At 48.1% G+C, this 15,894-nt stretch overlaps 1 protein-coding gene across 2 annotated transcripts in view; it reads right to left on the minus strand.

Moving 5' to 3' along the window:
• The window catches only part of dally (division abnormally delayed protein), a 385,376-nt gene that overhangs the window by 282,799 nt on the left and 86,683 nt on the right, over window positions 1-15,894 (minus strand). The window lies entirely within an intron of this gene.

The following is a 15,894-nucleotide window of genomic DNA, read 5'->3' on the forward strand; positions in this document are numbered from 1 at the left end:
TTAGCGGACACGAGGATGACATGACCAGTAGACAGGGCGGGACTGAGGCAAAACATTTTTTAATGAGTGGTTCAGACGGAATTTAATGAGTGGTTCAGACGGAATTTAATGAGTGGTTCAGACGGAATTTAATGAGTGGTTCAGACGGAATTTAATGAGTGAAGACAGACAGACAGAAGGCCACAAGGAGAGCCCCAGCTGGGCGGGAACACGTGGTCTCGGAGCCCCCCGCCCCTCCCCCCCCCCCTCCTCGACCCCCCCTCCCCCCTCACGAGATAATCACACGAAAATAAACACCAGACGTATTCAGCCACACTGACCAGACTCACAACTGACCAGACTCACAACTGACCAGACTCACAACTGACCAGACTCACAACTGACCAGACTCACAACTAACCAGACTCACAACTAACCAGACTCACATCTGACCAGACTCACAACTGACCAGACTCACATCTGACCAGACTCACAACTGACCAGACTCACAACTGACCAGACTCACAACTGACCAGACTCACAACTGACCAGGCTCACAACTGACCAGACTCACAACTGACCAGACTCACAACTGACCAGACTCACAACTGACCAGACTCACATCTGACCAGACTCACAACTGACCAGACTCACAACTGACCAGACTCACAACTGACCAGACTCACAACTGACCAGACTCACAACTGACCAGACTCACAACTGACCAGACTCACATCTGACCAGACTCACAACTGACCAGACTCACAACTGACCAGACTCACAACTGACCAGACTCACATCTGACCAGACTCACAACTGACCAGACTCACAACTGACCAGACTCACAACTGACCAGACTCACATCTGACCAGACTCACAACTGACCAGACTCACAACTGACCAGACTCACAACTGACCAGACTCACAACTGACCAGACTCACAACTGACCAGACTCACATCTGACCAGACTCACAACTGACCAGACTCACAACTGACCAGACTCACAACTGACCAGACTCACAACTGACCAGACTCACAACTGACCAGACTCACAACTGACCAGACTCACAACTAACCAGACTCACAACTAACCAGACTCACAACTGACCAGACTCACAACTGATCAGACTCACAACTGATCAGACTCACAACTGACCAGACTCACAACTAACCAGACTCACAACTGACCAGACTCACAACTGATCAGACTCACAACTGATCAGACTCACAACTGACCAGACTCACAACTGATCAGACTCACAACTGACCAGACTCACAACTAACCAGACTCACAACTGACCAGACTCACAACTGATCAGACTCACAACTAACCAGACTCACAACTGATCAGACTCACAACTGATCAGACTCACAACTGATCAGACTCACAACTGATCAGACTCACAACTGACCAGACTCACAACTGAACAGACTCACAACTAACCAGACTCACAACTAACCAGACTCACAACTGACCAGACTCACAACTAACCAGACTCACAACTAACCAGACTCACAACTGATCAGACTCACAACTAACCAGACTCACAACTGATCAGACTCACAACTGATCAGACTCACAACTGATCAGACTCACAACTGATCAGACTCACAACTAACCAGACTCACAACTAACCAGACTCACAACTAACCAGACTCACAACTAACCAGACTCACAACTGACCAGACTCACAACTAACCAGACTCTCAACTAACCAGACTCACAACTAACCAGACTCACAACTAACCAGACTCACAACCAACCAGACACAGTAACCAGACGCCTCGCTAGTTGAGGCTAGTTACCACACTTCACCTCACAACTACGGGCTCGCCATAGCCCGTGCTACTTGGAACTTTTTGTTCCAGGTAGCGAATCTTAAACAACAACAACAACTTCACCTCAGTGCCAGTTACTGCCCCCCCCCCCCCGCGACCATCGTGCCAAAGTTGTGCCTCGCGGTGATGACACTTGGCTCACCTCTGGCACCATACTAAGTGACGTCATGGACATCTCTGGCACCCCACAAAGTGACGTCAGCATTATCTGTGCCACATTTACCTTGCGATGATTTCGGGGCTCAACGTCCCAGCGGCCCGGGCCTCGACCAGGCCTTCTAGTTGCTGGACTGGTCAACCAGGCTGTTGGACGCGGCTGCTCGCAGCCTGACGTATGAATCACAACCTGGTTGATCAGGGTGTGATCAGATCTGGCACCACAAGGTGACTTACCTGTTCTGTTCTGCAGCAACTGTTAACTACACGGTCCGCCTCTCTCTCCGTTTCAATTATATTTAGCAAAAAATCTACGATTTTTGAAGAGCATTGTATTGCTCAGTGTGGGTGTGTGCTCAGCTAAATATACTCGCCTAGTGCTTTTTTCTTATCATATTTACGACAAAAATTGTGTATAAAGTTGAAGCACTTTTTAATCTAACTCAATGAATCTATTTCAAATTCTTAAGACGTGAAGACATTCTTGTCACATCTCTGTGACACATCTTGTCTGGAGGTTCCATATATGCACACTCCTTCTCTTGTTCCTCACGCTTAATATTGCTTCTTTATCTACTTTATCAATTCCTCTTATAATCTTACATGTCTTAATCATGTCCTCTAGCGAGCTGGGGCCAAATTCCCACAGTCTTTTTTTTTCGCAGCTCAGTCCCCTCAGCTCTGGAACCACATTTCTTTATCTTTCTTATTTTGTTTTGTTCTTTTCCATGCCGGGGCTGCATAGTCAAAAACTGTGTAACACGTAGGTTGCATACATCATTCTGAAGACTCCTTGGCCCCAAGTTGCTGAAGGTGATGCAGAGGTGTGCCAACTTGAGACTGGCACCACACGATAGTCTCATATGTGACTTTGGCACCATATATGTGGTCTTATCTAATCTTAGATCTTTCTCCTTTTATTATGCAACTGTCTGTCTTCCCTGCATTACTTATTGGTGAAATATGAATTCTCACTCCAGTGGCCATTGTTCAGTGTGTGTGTGTGTGTGTGTGTGTGTGTGTGTGTGTGTGTGTGTGTGTGTGTGTGTGTGTGTGTGTGTGTCCCTCCCTCCCTCCCTCTCTCTCTCTCTCTTTCTTTCTCTCTCTCTCTCTCTCTCTCTCTCTCTCTCTCTCTCTGACTTCATCCGAATCAGTCACAAAATGCTGCTCTAATCCCACCCTAATCACACGACCAATAAGATTAGCACTTTGGGCCTAACAGAATTACTCCGGCAGCCATGTGGAAATCCAGAGGGGCCTCTCACCCCTCCCTCCCTCACACTACCTCACACTGAAGGCAAGTTAGGGCTTAAGAATGAACAGGAACACATTTTCTTGGGCGTAGAACACATCCGGTACGAAGGGCTGTGGTGAAGGCCTACACGTTCAGCCAGGGAGGACACGCACCTTCCCTCTGTCCGCCACTCCGTACAAAAATGGCACTGTTTCGCCTGACTATAGAAACGTACGAACCCAAGCAACCCACCTCACCTCTCGAGGCCGCTGATGTAGAACACGTCAGTATGAAGGTGCTTTATTTACAAAATTAGATATTACACAGGAAAAATAGGTCGGGAGTCAGTACATTAGGCAATCTTCGGTTAGCAAGGCGGGGCCCAAGAGCTAACAGCTCGGTCCTGCAGGCATAAATAGTAAATACACACGCATGTTTACGGTAAGGTACAAACCAATCTACTTCAACCCCTCATTCGATGGCTCTGGTGCACATGAAAGTGTGCACAGATACTTAACTGCTAGAATTCACTCAGCAAAACATCTAAACTACTGGGACCGACTAAAATGCCTTAATCTGTACTCCCTTGAGCGCAGGCGGGAGAGATACATAATAATTTACACGTGGAAAATAGTAGAGGGGCTGGTCCCAAACCTGCACACAGAAATAACAGCACATGAGACCAGGAGGCATGGCAGGATGTGCAGAATACCCCCGTTGAAGAACAAAGGTGCAACAGGTACTCTGAGAGAGAACTATCAACACCAGAGGCCCGAGACTGTTCAACACGCTTCCACTACACATAAGGGACATAACTGGCCGACCCCTCACAGTGTTCAAGAGAGAACTATCAACATCAGAGGCCCGAGACTGTTCAACACGCTTCCACTACACATAAGGGGCATAACTGGCCGACCCCTCACAGTGTTCAAGAGAGAACTATCAACATCAGAGGCCCGAGACTGTTCAACACGCTTCCACTACACATAAGGGGCATAACTGGCCGACCCCTCACAGTGTTCAAGAGAGAACTATCAACATCAGAGGCCCGAGACTGTTCAACACGCTTCCACTACACATAAGGGGCATAACTGGCCGACCCCTCACAGTGTTCAAGAGAGAACTATCAACATCAGAGGCCCGAAACTGTTCAACACGCTTCCACTACACATAAGGGGGCATAACTGGCCGACCCCTCACAGTGTTCAAGAGAGAACTTGACAAACACCTCTAAAGGATACCTGATTAACCAGGCTGTGATTCGTACGTCAGGCTGCGAGCAGCCGCGTCCAACAGCCTGGTTGACCAGTCCAGCAACGAGGAGGCCTGGTCGACGACCGGGCCGCGGGGTCGCTGAGCCCCGACAACACCTCAAGGTAACCTCGAGATAAGGACACCAGGAAGGGGGGGGGGGGGTGTGCACATAACAATGGGAGGCCGGGGAGCCTCCCTGCCACCAAAGGCTGCTGACCTTGGCTGCGAGCAGTCAACCACATCTCGCCTATACAACACACATCACACCTTCAAGACATAATTACCATGGGACATGGTGGGACTACCTGGGGAGACGTTATGAACAATATGGCTCGGGCCAGATTCACGAAGCAGTTACGCATGCACTTACGAACCTGTACATCTTTTCTCAATCTTTGGCGGCTTTGTTTACAATTATTAAACAGTTAATGAGCTCCGAAGGACCAGGAGGCTGTTTATAACAATAACAGTTGATTGGGAAGTTTTCATGCTTATAAACTGTTTAATAACTGTAACCAAAGCCATCAAGGATTGAGGAAAGATGTACAGATTCGTAAGTACTTCCGTAACTGCTTCGTGAATCTGGTCCCAGGACTCTTGTGCTCTTTGAGCGCTGGCTCAAAGAGCCAGACTTCAACCCGCGCAAGCACAACTAGGTGAGTACACACGTGGTGTTGACCTAGCGCGTGTGGGTAACATAGGCCCTTCTATCACTCAGTACCCTTAACTCTTGCAGATAACTTCCACATTATTGGAGACAATGTGTTCTCTAGAAACACTACACACAGAAATCACAATTGCGTGATGCATCAAGTGAACAAATCCACAAGGGCCGTGACGAAGATTCGAACCTGCATCCGAGAGCATCCCAGACGCTGCCTTAGCTCAGTCGATTAAGGCAGCGTCTGGGATGCTCTCGGACGCAGGTTCGAATCCTCTTCACGGCCCTTGTGGATTTGTTCTGTTGTCTAGAAATATTTGTAATAATAAGTTAAAACTCAGTTTTTCTGCTGTGAAAGATGAGACAGCACAGAGGAGAGGTGCGTTATAGCCAAGTGTATTAACTTATTGAGTTAATTCTCAAGCACAATCGACTTGAGAATGGTCCAGGACGGACCGAAACGTCGTCGTCCCTTCAACTTCTAGTGTGTGGTCTGGTCAACATACTTCAGCCACGTTATTGTGACTCATCGCCTGCACCTGTATTAACTTATTTTGTAATCGTTAATATACACAAGACTGCTTTATTTTTGCTTGTAAATCTTGAAGTACTCCGGCCCCTTCAGCAAGAGAAAGATGACGGGCCGAGTGACAGCCAGCTGACAGGGGCAATATTCACACCAGCCTCAGCATCCGACGCACCAGCGTGTCTCATCGACAGTTGTGGGTGATGGTTGTGGGGGTGGTTGTGGGGTTGGTTGTGGGGGTGGTTGTGGGGGTGGTTGTGGGGGTGGTTGTGGGGGTGGTTGTGGGGGGCGGGGAGGAGGCCACGGAAGGTAGACGTGATGCAGGAATTTAGGGAGAAGAAGCCAAGTGGTTGACGCAAGAGAAAATGACCAGAATGAAGGGAAGAGTGACGAGAAGCGCAGGAAGAGGAGGAGGAGAAGAAGAAAGAGGTCTTAAACTTGTCTTGTCCCCTCGCCTAGTGCTCCCAGCAGCTGGGACTTGTCCCCTCCCCTAATACTCCCAGCACCTCACACGCCACCCACAACAAGAGGCAGAATCACAGCGTCTCCTCACAACGACCAAAGCCAACGAAGCCACAATGCCTCAGATGTTGTTTAAGATTCAGCTACTCGGAACAAGTTCCAAGTAGCACGGGCTATGGTGAGCCCGTATTGGACTTACCTGGCACAGGAGAGGGGCTGTAACTGTTTTGGTGCCTCAGATGTAAGTGAAGTCTTGAGGCACAACCATAGACCGCCTCTCTTGAAGAGCTTCTATTCCTTTCCTGCGGGTCAGCGTCCCATACACTACTTGCGAAGTACAAGAACGTCACAATAGCGTGATATATGATTTTCTCAGCTATAGCGGCTATAGCTTGACACAGCGGCGGTGTCTGTGTAAGTTTCGCCATTACGAAGTTGATCGAAAGCTTTGAGATGTGGAGAGACTCGCATTACGTCACCTACATTCATAGATTTAAATTTTGCCCCCGAGGGGCGAGTTTATTGGGCAGCGTCACTCATCCTGTGAGTGGACACAACACCGCCAGAGCAGCATGTACAACACTCCCCAATAGGAAGAAAACCTGCTGGGATGTTCATCCTGTCACTTGTACCCAGACACAGCTGGGTGTTTGTCTGATATTTCAGTTTTCGAGGGATCATAATGTCCCATGATGTCACCTCTTCCTACTGGCTTAAACACATCGCGTGACGTGGCGAGTGAAGTACCGTCAAGAGTACTGTTTAATAATATCTTTTCTCGCCTTAGAAATATTTGTTACCCATAAGTCATCAATCACACGCATTTCTACAACTAATTAGATCTAAATATTAGACGTGGGTGCATTTTTGTATATTGGGACCACATTCACATGGGTGAATGTGGTCCCAATATACAAAAAGGGCGACAGACAAGAGGCACTGAACTACAGGCCAGTGTCCTTGACTTGTATACCATGCAAGGTGATGGAGAAGATCGTGAGAAAAAACCTGGTAACACATCTGGAGAGAAGGGACTTCGTGACAAATCGCCAACATGGATTCAGGGAGGGTAAATCTTGCCTTACAGGCTTGATAGAATTCTACGATCAGGTGACACAGATTAAGCAAGAAAGAGAGGGCTGGGCGGACTGCATTTTCTTGGATTGTCGGAAAGCCTTTGACACAGTACCGCATAAGAGGCTGGTACATAAGCTGGAGAGACAGGCAGGTGTAGCTGGTAAGGTGCTCCAGTGGATAAGGGAGTATCTAAGCAATAGAAAGCAGAGAGTTACGGTGAGGGGTGAGACCTCCGATTGGCGTGAAGTCACCAGTGGAGTCCCACAGGGCTCTGTACTCGGTCCTATCTTGTTTCTGATATATGTAAATGATCTCCCGGAGGGTATCGATTCATTTCTCTCAATGTTTGCGGACGATGCTAAAATTATGAGAAGGATTAAAACAGAAGAGGACTGTTTGAGGCTTCAAGAAGACCTAGACAAGCTGAAGGAATGGTCGAACAAATGGTTGTTAGAGTTTAACCCAACCAAATGTAATGTAATGAAGATAGGTGTAGGGAGCAGGAGGCCAGATACAAGGTATCATCTGGGAGAGGAAATTCTTCAGGAGTCAGAGAAGGAAAAAGACTTGGGGGTTGATATCACGCCAGACCTGTCTCCTGCAGCACATATCAAGCGGATAACATCAGCGGCATATGCCAGGCTGGCCAACATACGAACGGCATTCAGAAACTTGTGTAAAGAATCATTCAGAACTTTGTATACCACATATGTCAGGCCAATCCTGGAGTATGCAGCCCCAGCATGGAGTCCATATCTAGTCAAGGATAAGACTAAACTGGAAAAGGTTCAAAGGTTTGCCACCAGACTAGTACCCGAGCTGAGAGGTATGAGCTACGAGGAGAGACTACGGGAATTAAACCTCACTTCGCTGGAAGACAGAAGAGTTAGGGGGGACATGATCACCACATTCAAGATTCTGAAGGGGATTGATAGGGTAGACAAAGACAGTCTATTTAACACAAGGGGAACACGCACAAGGGGACACAGGTGGAAACTGAGTGCCCAAATGAGCCACAGAGATATTAGAAAGAACTTTTTTAGTGTCAGAGTGGTTGACAAATGGAATGCATTAGGGGGTGATGTGGTGGAGGCTCACTCCATACACAGTTTCAAGTGTAGATATGACAGAGCCCGATAGGCTCAGGAATCTGTACACCTGTTGATTGACGGTTGAGAGGCGGGACCAAAGAGCCAGAGCTCAACCCCCGCAAACACAACTAGGTGAGTACAACTAGGTGAGTACACACACACACACACACACACACACACACACACACACACACACACACACACACACACACACACACACACACACACACACACAGAGGAGCCGGTGACCGTGCGGACAGCACGCTCGACACGTGATCCAGTGGTCCCGGGTTCGATCCGGAGAGAACCAATGGGCAGAGTTTCTTTCACCCCATGCCCCTGTTACCTAGCAGTAAATCGATACCTGGGAGTTAGTCAGCTGTCACGGGCTGCTTCGTGGTGTGTGTGTGTGTGGTGTGGAAAAAAACAGTAGTAGTAGTAGTAGTAGTAGTAGTAGTAGTAGTTAGAAACAGTTGGTTGACAGTTGAGAGGCGGGCCGAAAGAGCAGAGCTCAACCCCCGCAAGCACAATTAGGTGAATACAACTAGGTGAATACACACACACACACACACGAACAGAATCCAACCAGCCAAACACAAACAGCTAACCACAGCCAGCCAACCATAGCCAGCCAACCACAGCCAGCCAACCACAGCCAGCCAACCACAGCCAGCCAGACACAACCAGCCAGCCAACCAGCCATGTAGACCACCAGTTACACAAACACAGACAGAGAGTTAAGACAGGAACATGTACAGACCCACTCCCGTCCTTTGTCGATAAGAGTCCGCTCTGTCTCTATCAGCCCTGAATAGCCACCAGCCTCTAAATAGCAGCTTCTGTCTTACTCCAGACAGAGGATACAAGTTAGGTCATAGTTCAGGGTCAGAGTTCAAGGTCAAGCAAACTCTGGGTTGTAATGATGGCGGTAGGGGGGGGGTTGTGGGGCCGAGAGGGGGCGGTCATTACTCTTCTATCACCCCCCCACCCTCCAGACGTTCACGTTCTTCATGCGGTGTTACAAAGACACTCCTTGTGGGCTTGTATTCCTCCACACACCACTTCAAGCATTGTGAACTTCGGCACCTCAGAGAGAGAGAGAGAGAGAGAGAGAGAGAGAGAGAGAGAGAGAGAGAGAGAGAGAGAGAGAGAGAGAGAGAGAGAGAGAGCGAGAGCGAGAGCGGAGAGAGAGAGAGAGAGAGAGAGAGAGAGAGAGAGAGCGAGAGAGAGAGAGAGAGAGAGAGAGAGAGAGAGAGAGAGAGAGAGAGAGAGAGAGAGAGAGAGAGAGAGAGAGAGAGAGAGAGAGAGAGAGAGAGAGAGAGAGAGAGAGACAGAGAGAGCGAGAGCGAGAGAGAGAGAGAGAGCGAGAGAGAGAGATACTTCATGTCTGGTTGTGCCGCTCGTCCCAGACACGAACGGGCGCGCGCGCGCGCGCGCACGCACGCACGCACGCACACACACACACACACACACACACACACACACACACACACACACACACACACACACACACACACACACACACACACACACACACACACGGGTCTGGTAGCTGAGTGGACAGCGCGCAGTGCTCGTAATTCTGTGGCCCGGATTCGACTCCCGGACCAGGCAGAAACAAATGGGCAAAGTTTCTTTCACCCTGATGCCCCTGTTACTTAACAGTAAACAGGTACCTGGTAGCTAGACAGCTGTTATGGAGCTGCTTCCTGGGTGTGTGTGTGTGTGTGTGGAAAAAAAATTAGTTAGTAGTTTGTAACAGTTAATTGGCAGTTGAGAGACGGGCCGAAAAAGCAAAGCTCAACCCCCGCAAGCACAACTAGGTGAATACACGCACACACCTCCTGGAATATGCAGCTCCAGCATGGAGTCCATATCTAGTCAAGCATAAGACTAAATTGGAGAAGGTTCAAAGGTTTGCCACCAGACTAGTACCCGAACTGAGAGGTATGAGCTACGAGGAGAGACTACGGGAATTAAATCTTACGTCGCTGGAAGACAGAAGAGTTCGGCGGGACATAACCACCACATACAAGATTCTCAAGGGAACTTATAAGGTAGATAAAGATTATTTAACACAAGGGGCACACGCACTAGGGGACACAGGTGGAAACTGAGTGCCCAAATGAGCCACAGTGACATCTGAACTATTTTTTTTGTGTCAGAATAGTTGACAAATGGAATGCATTAGGAAGTGATGTGGTGGAGGCAGACTCCATACACAGTTTCAAGTGTAGATATGATAAAGAGCCCAGTAGGCTCAGGAACCTGTACACCATTTGATTGAGTTGAAAGGCGGCACCAAAGAGCCAGAGCTCAACCCTGGCAAGTAAAACTAGGTGAGTACTCACACACACACACACACACACACACACACACACACACACACACACACACACACACACACACACACACACACACACACGCGCGCACACACACACACGCGCACACACACACACACACACACACACACACACACACACACACACACACACACACGCGCGCACACACACACACGCGCACACACACACACACACACACACACACACACACACGCACACACACACACACACACACACACACACACACACACACACACAGCGGGATACCCCGAGGCAATATACTAACACAAACACGGCAACTAAGTAACTCAGCTCAGCTAACTAAACAACATGTTAGCAGCTGCTCCACTTGAGAGCCTCTTAATGCAAGTACTAGCAGAGACCACCCCGCCCCTCTCAACACACACACACACACACACAGGGCGCTGGTGGCTGAATGGACAGCACGCTGGACACGTAATCCATTATGGATTGGTCTGACATACGTGCTATACAAGGTTCTGAGTGATTCCTTACATAAGTTTCTAAAGGTCGTTCTTATGTTGGCCAACCTGGCATATGCCACTGATGTTATCCTCTAGATGTGGGGCTTCAGGGGACAGGTTTGAGGTGATATCAACCCCCAGGTCTTTCTCTATCTCTCTCTGATTCTAGAAGAATGTCATTCCCAAATGATACCTTGTATCTGGCCTCCTAATCCCTACACCTATCTTAATTACGTTACATTTGCTTGGGTTAAACTCTAACAACCATTTGTTGGACAATTCCTTCAGTGTGTCTAGGTCATCTTGAAGCCTTATGCTGTCCTCCTCTGTCTTAATCCTTCTCGTGATTTTGGCATCATCAGCAAACATTGAGAGGAATGAGTCTATACTCTCTGGAAGATCATTAACGTATACTGTATCAGAAACAGGATTGGTCCGAGTACAAAACCCTGTGGGACTCCGCTTGCGACTTCACGCCAATCTGAGATCTAATCCTACACATTAACTCTCTGCTTCCTATTGCTTAGGTACTCCCTTATCCACCGGAGCACCCTACCAGTTACTCTTGTCTGTTTCTGTTTCTTATGCACCAGCATCTTATGCGGTACCGTGTCAAAGGCTTTCAGACAGTCCAAGAAAATGCAGTCTGTCCAACCATTTCTTTCTTGCTTAATTTTTGTCACCTGGTCGTAGAATTCTATTAAACCTGTGAGGCAAGATTTACCATCCCTGAACCCATGTCGGTGGTGTGTCACGAAGTCCCTTCTCTCCAGATGGGCGACTAGGGTTTTTTCTCACGATCTTCCCCACCACCTTGCATGGTATACAAGTTAAAGACACTGGCCAGTGCTTCAGTGCCTTTTGCCTGTCACCCTTTTCGTGTATTGAAACTACATTAGCTCTCTTCCATATTTCTGGTAAGTCTCCAGTCTCCAGTGACCTACTATACACCATGGAGAGTGGCAAGCAAAATACTTCTGCACACTCTTTGAGTATCCATGGTGAGATTCCGTCCAGACCAACAACCTGTCTCACATCCAGATCCAACATGTGCCTCCTTACCTTATCTCTGGTAACTTCGAACCCTTCCAAAGCTGCCTAGTTTACTACCACCTCTCCTAGCTCAAGGACTTCACCTTGTTCTATTGTACAAGGTGAATCCTCCATTATAAATGGAGGATTGCGTAGGAACAAGTGTGTGTGTATTACGGGCTCACCATAGCCCGTGCTACATGGACGTTTCGTTCTGAGTAGCTAAATCTATAACAACAACAAGGAACAAGTGTAGTGCACTTATAAGTAGAGGAGGCCTACGCAATGCACAACTACAAACGAGGACCCGAAAGTCAAGTCCAGATGAAGAACCAGCCGGGGAGGTCACCAACACGAAACCTGACGCAAGTAAGACGTACTCTGCAATGTCCAGGCAACCTTCAGGAACTTAGACAAAGAAGCCTTCAGAATGTTGTATATAAAATAAAACAGACAAATCCCGACGCACGAGTTTACGGAAGGCCATCCCCTCACCAGTACACAGTACAGCAGGCCGTGACGAAGCCTGTCCCGGAGTTACGAGCCAATTGGGCAGAGTGAGAGACACAGAGACCTAGCACCTCGCTGTGGAGCGGTGGGAGCTTGGTCACTCGACACGTGGACTAACAAGCAATGTTCCAAATGCAGAAGTAGTGAAAGCCACGGGATATAGCCGTGAACACTGGCGCCGCATACCAGTCAAAGACATCGGAAAGAACATCTACAGAGTTAGTGGTGAACACCATTCAACAGGATAGGACATCCTGGAATTGGATAGATGACAATAGAACGGGAGAGAACATTCTGGAGCAGGGATAGAACATCCTGGAACAGGATAAAACATAGTGGAATAGGATAGAACACACAGGAACAGGACAAAACACCCTGGAACAGGATAGAACACAGGAACAGGATTGGGTAACATTGTCGAAACAAACATTATACAGTTTCTAAATGAATGATAAAATACACATCCACATGCACATATACTACACATTACACACACCCCTACATATTGCACACAGCACTACACACACCACTGGTTGATACCTGCTTGATGGAGTTCTGGGAGTTCTTCTACTCCCCAAGCCCGGCCCGAGGCCAGGCTTGACTTGTCAGAGTTTGGTCCACTAGACTGTTGCTTGGAGCGGCCCGCAGGCCCACATACCCACCACAGCCCGGTTGGTCCGGTACTCCTTGAAGGAAATAATCTAGTTTCCTCTTGAAGATGTCCACGGTTGTTCCGGCAATATTTCTTATACTCGCTGGGAGGACGTTGAACAACCGTGGACCTCTGATGTTTATACAGTGTTCTCTGATTGTGCCTATGGCACCTCTGCTCTTCACTGGTTATATTCTGCATTTTCTTCCGTATCGTTCACTCCAGTACGTTGTTATTTTACTGTGTAGATTTGGTACTTGGCCCTCCAGTATCTTCCACGTGTATATTATTTGATATCTCTCTCGTCTTCTTTCTAGTGAGTACATTTGGAGGGCTTTGAGACGATCCCAATAATTTAGGTGCTTTATCGCGTCTATGTGTGCCGTATATGTTCTCTGTATTCCCTCTATTTCTGCAATCTCTCCTGCTCTGAAGGGGGAAGTGAGTACTGAGCAGTACTCAAGACGGGACAACACAAGTGTCTTGAAGAGTACAACCATTGTGATGGGATTCCTAGATTTGAAAGTTCTCAGTAATCCATCCGATCATTTTTCTGGTTGACGCAATATTTGCTTGGTTATGCTCCCTAAACGTTAAGTCGTCAGACATCATTATTCCCAAATCCTTGACATGTTGCTTTCCTACTAAAGGGCACATTTGATTGTGTTTTGTACCCTGTATTATGTTTAAGGTCCTCATTTTTACCGTACCTGAGTACCTGGAATTTATCACTGTTAAACATCATGTTATTTTCTGATGCCCAGTCGAAAACCTTATTAATGTCAGCTTGAAGTTTTTCAATGTCTTCAGTCGAGGTAATTTGCATACTGATTTTTGTGTCATCTGCAAAGGATGATACGAAGCTGTGACTTGTATTTTTGTCTATATCTGATATGAGAATAAGGAAAAGCAGCGGTGCAAGGACTGTACCCTGAGGAACAGAGCTTTTAACTGCGCTTCACGCCTCTCAGCTCTTAGCTCCTTCACACTCACACCCAAGATGAAGATTCCACTTTGTTTACAGTGCCAAAGGCGGCACTGTGGCCTTATCTGGCAGGCACTCTGCTTGGACCACACTGGTTATCACGCCATCGTTAACATTATGGCTCTGGCTTCCTCGCCACTCCATCTCCCCGAGGCAATAATACGCCCCAGTGAGCCCGCCCTGGCTGGCTGGCTGGCTGGCTGGCTGGCCGGGAGACAGTTGGGACTCTCTCGGCCCCCGGGGATAACCTCTCTACTCTCTGTCGAGCGCCTCTCAATGCATCAAGCAGAACCATGCCTCGGCTCTCAGCTCCTTCATGCTGGGAGACGTATCATCTCCCCACTCGTAGTGTGGTGGAGCCACACTCGTGGTGTGCGAGAGCGAGCCCAGCTTGTGGCACAAGACACATGGTGGAGTGGGAGGCCAGTGAGACAAGTGCCGCGGGCCTCGGAGGCATCTACTACAGGGCCGAGTGTTGCAGTGCCGTGAGGGAGGGGACGCCGGGCCCTGCGTCCAGCCAGGAAGCTCCGAGTCTTGTTCACACACACATGGCCATTATAATTACTAAACTTACTCTCCCCACTCTGTTTTCCTCCAATATGCTCATATCCAGGGTGGTGAACTTCACCTACACTCTCCCCCAACGCTCCAAGTTCCACCTCACCCCTTGAATCATTTATGTTCCACCCCTCAACGCTCCACTCTTGGACTCCCCATGCTCCAGCTGCATACCCTCCTGCATGTTCCACCCTCAACCCTCCATGCTCCATCCCTTTCCCGTTCGACCCTATACTGATCAATATTCCGCCTCGGATAACTAAAACGGTAGGAAAGGAGTGTACTGTATATGTCCAACTCAGAACCCCCCCCCCTCCCCCCCCCCCCCTCTCTCTCTCTCTCTCTCTCTCTCTCTCTCTCACACACACAGAGTTGATTGACGGCGTGTGTCGTGGAGTGGCTCACTCCAGGACACAGTACCAATGGTCCACTGGCCAACCTTCTCTCCATCAGCACCAGACATTACAGTGTAGTGTATTTATACCAAACTACCCACCCTGCCTTCCTCGCCACCATCAGGTGGACCCCGGGGGTGAAGAAGCAGTTCAAGAGCATTATGAGCCGGCAACCAAGGTTCCACGCACATGAGGAAGCCCGCAAATAACGCTCAAGCAATGCTAGACAAATGCTGAAACACTGGGCGACACAACTGTTGAATATATGTGCCTCTTTGCGTGTCCATAGTCGTCCACATCATAGGCTCCGAGTCCATATATATATATATATATATATATATATATATATATATATATATATGTCGTACCTAGTAGCCAGAACGCACTTCTCAGCCTACTATGCAAGGCTCGATTTGCCTAATAAGCCAAGTTTTCATGTATTAATATATTTTCTCAATTTTTTTTCTTATGAACTGATAAAGCTACCCATTTCATTATGTATGAGGTAAATATTTTTTTATTGGAGTTAAAATTAACGTAGATATATGACCGAACCTAACCAACCCTACCTAACCTAACCTAACCTATCTTTATAGGTTAGGTTAGGTTAGGTTAGGTAGCCAAAAAAGTTAGGTTAGGTTGGTTAGGTAGTCGA

The sequence above is a fragment of the Procambarus clarkii genome, chromosome 21 (genome assembly GCF_040958095.1).
Source record: "Procambarus clarkii isolate CNS0578487 chromosome 21, FALCON_Pclarkii_2.0, whole genome shotgun sequence".
In the NCBI taxonomy this organism is placed as follows: domain Eukaryota; kingdom Metazoa; phylum Arthropoda; class Malacostraca; order Decapoda; family Cambaridae; genus Procambarus; species Procambarus clarkii.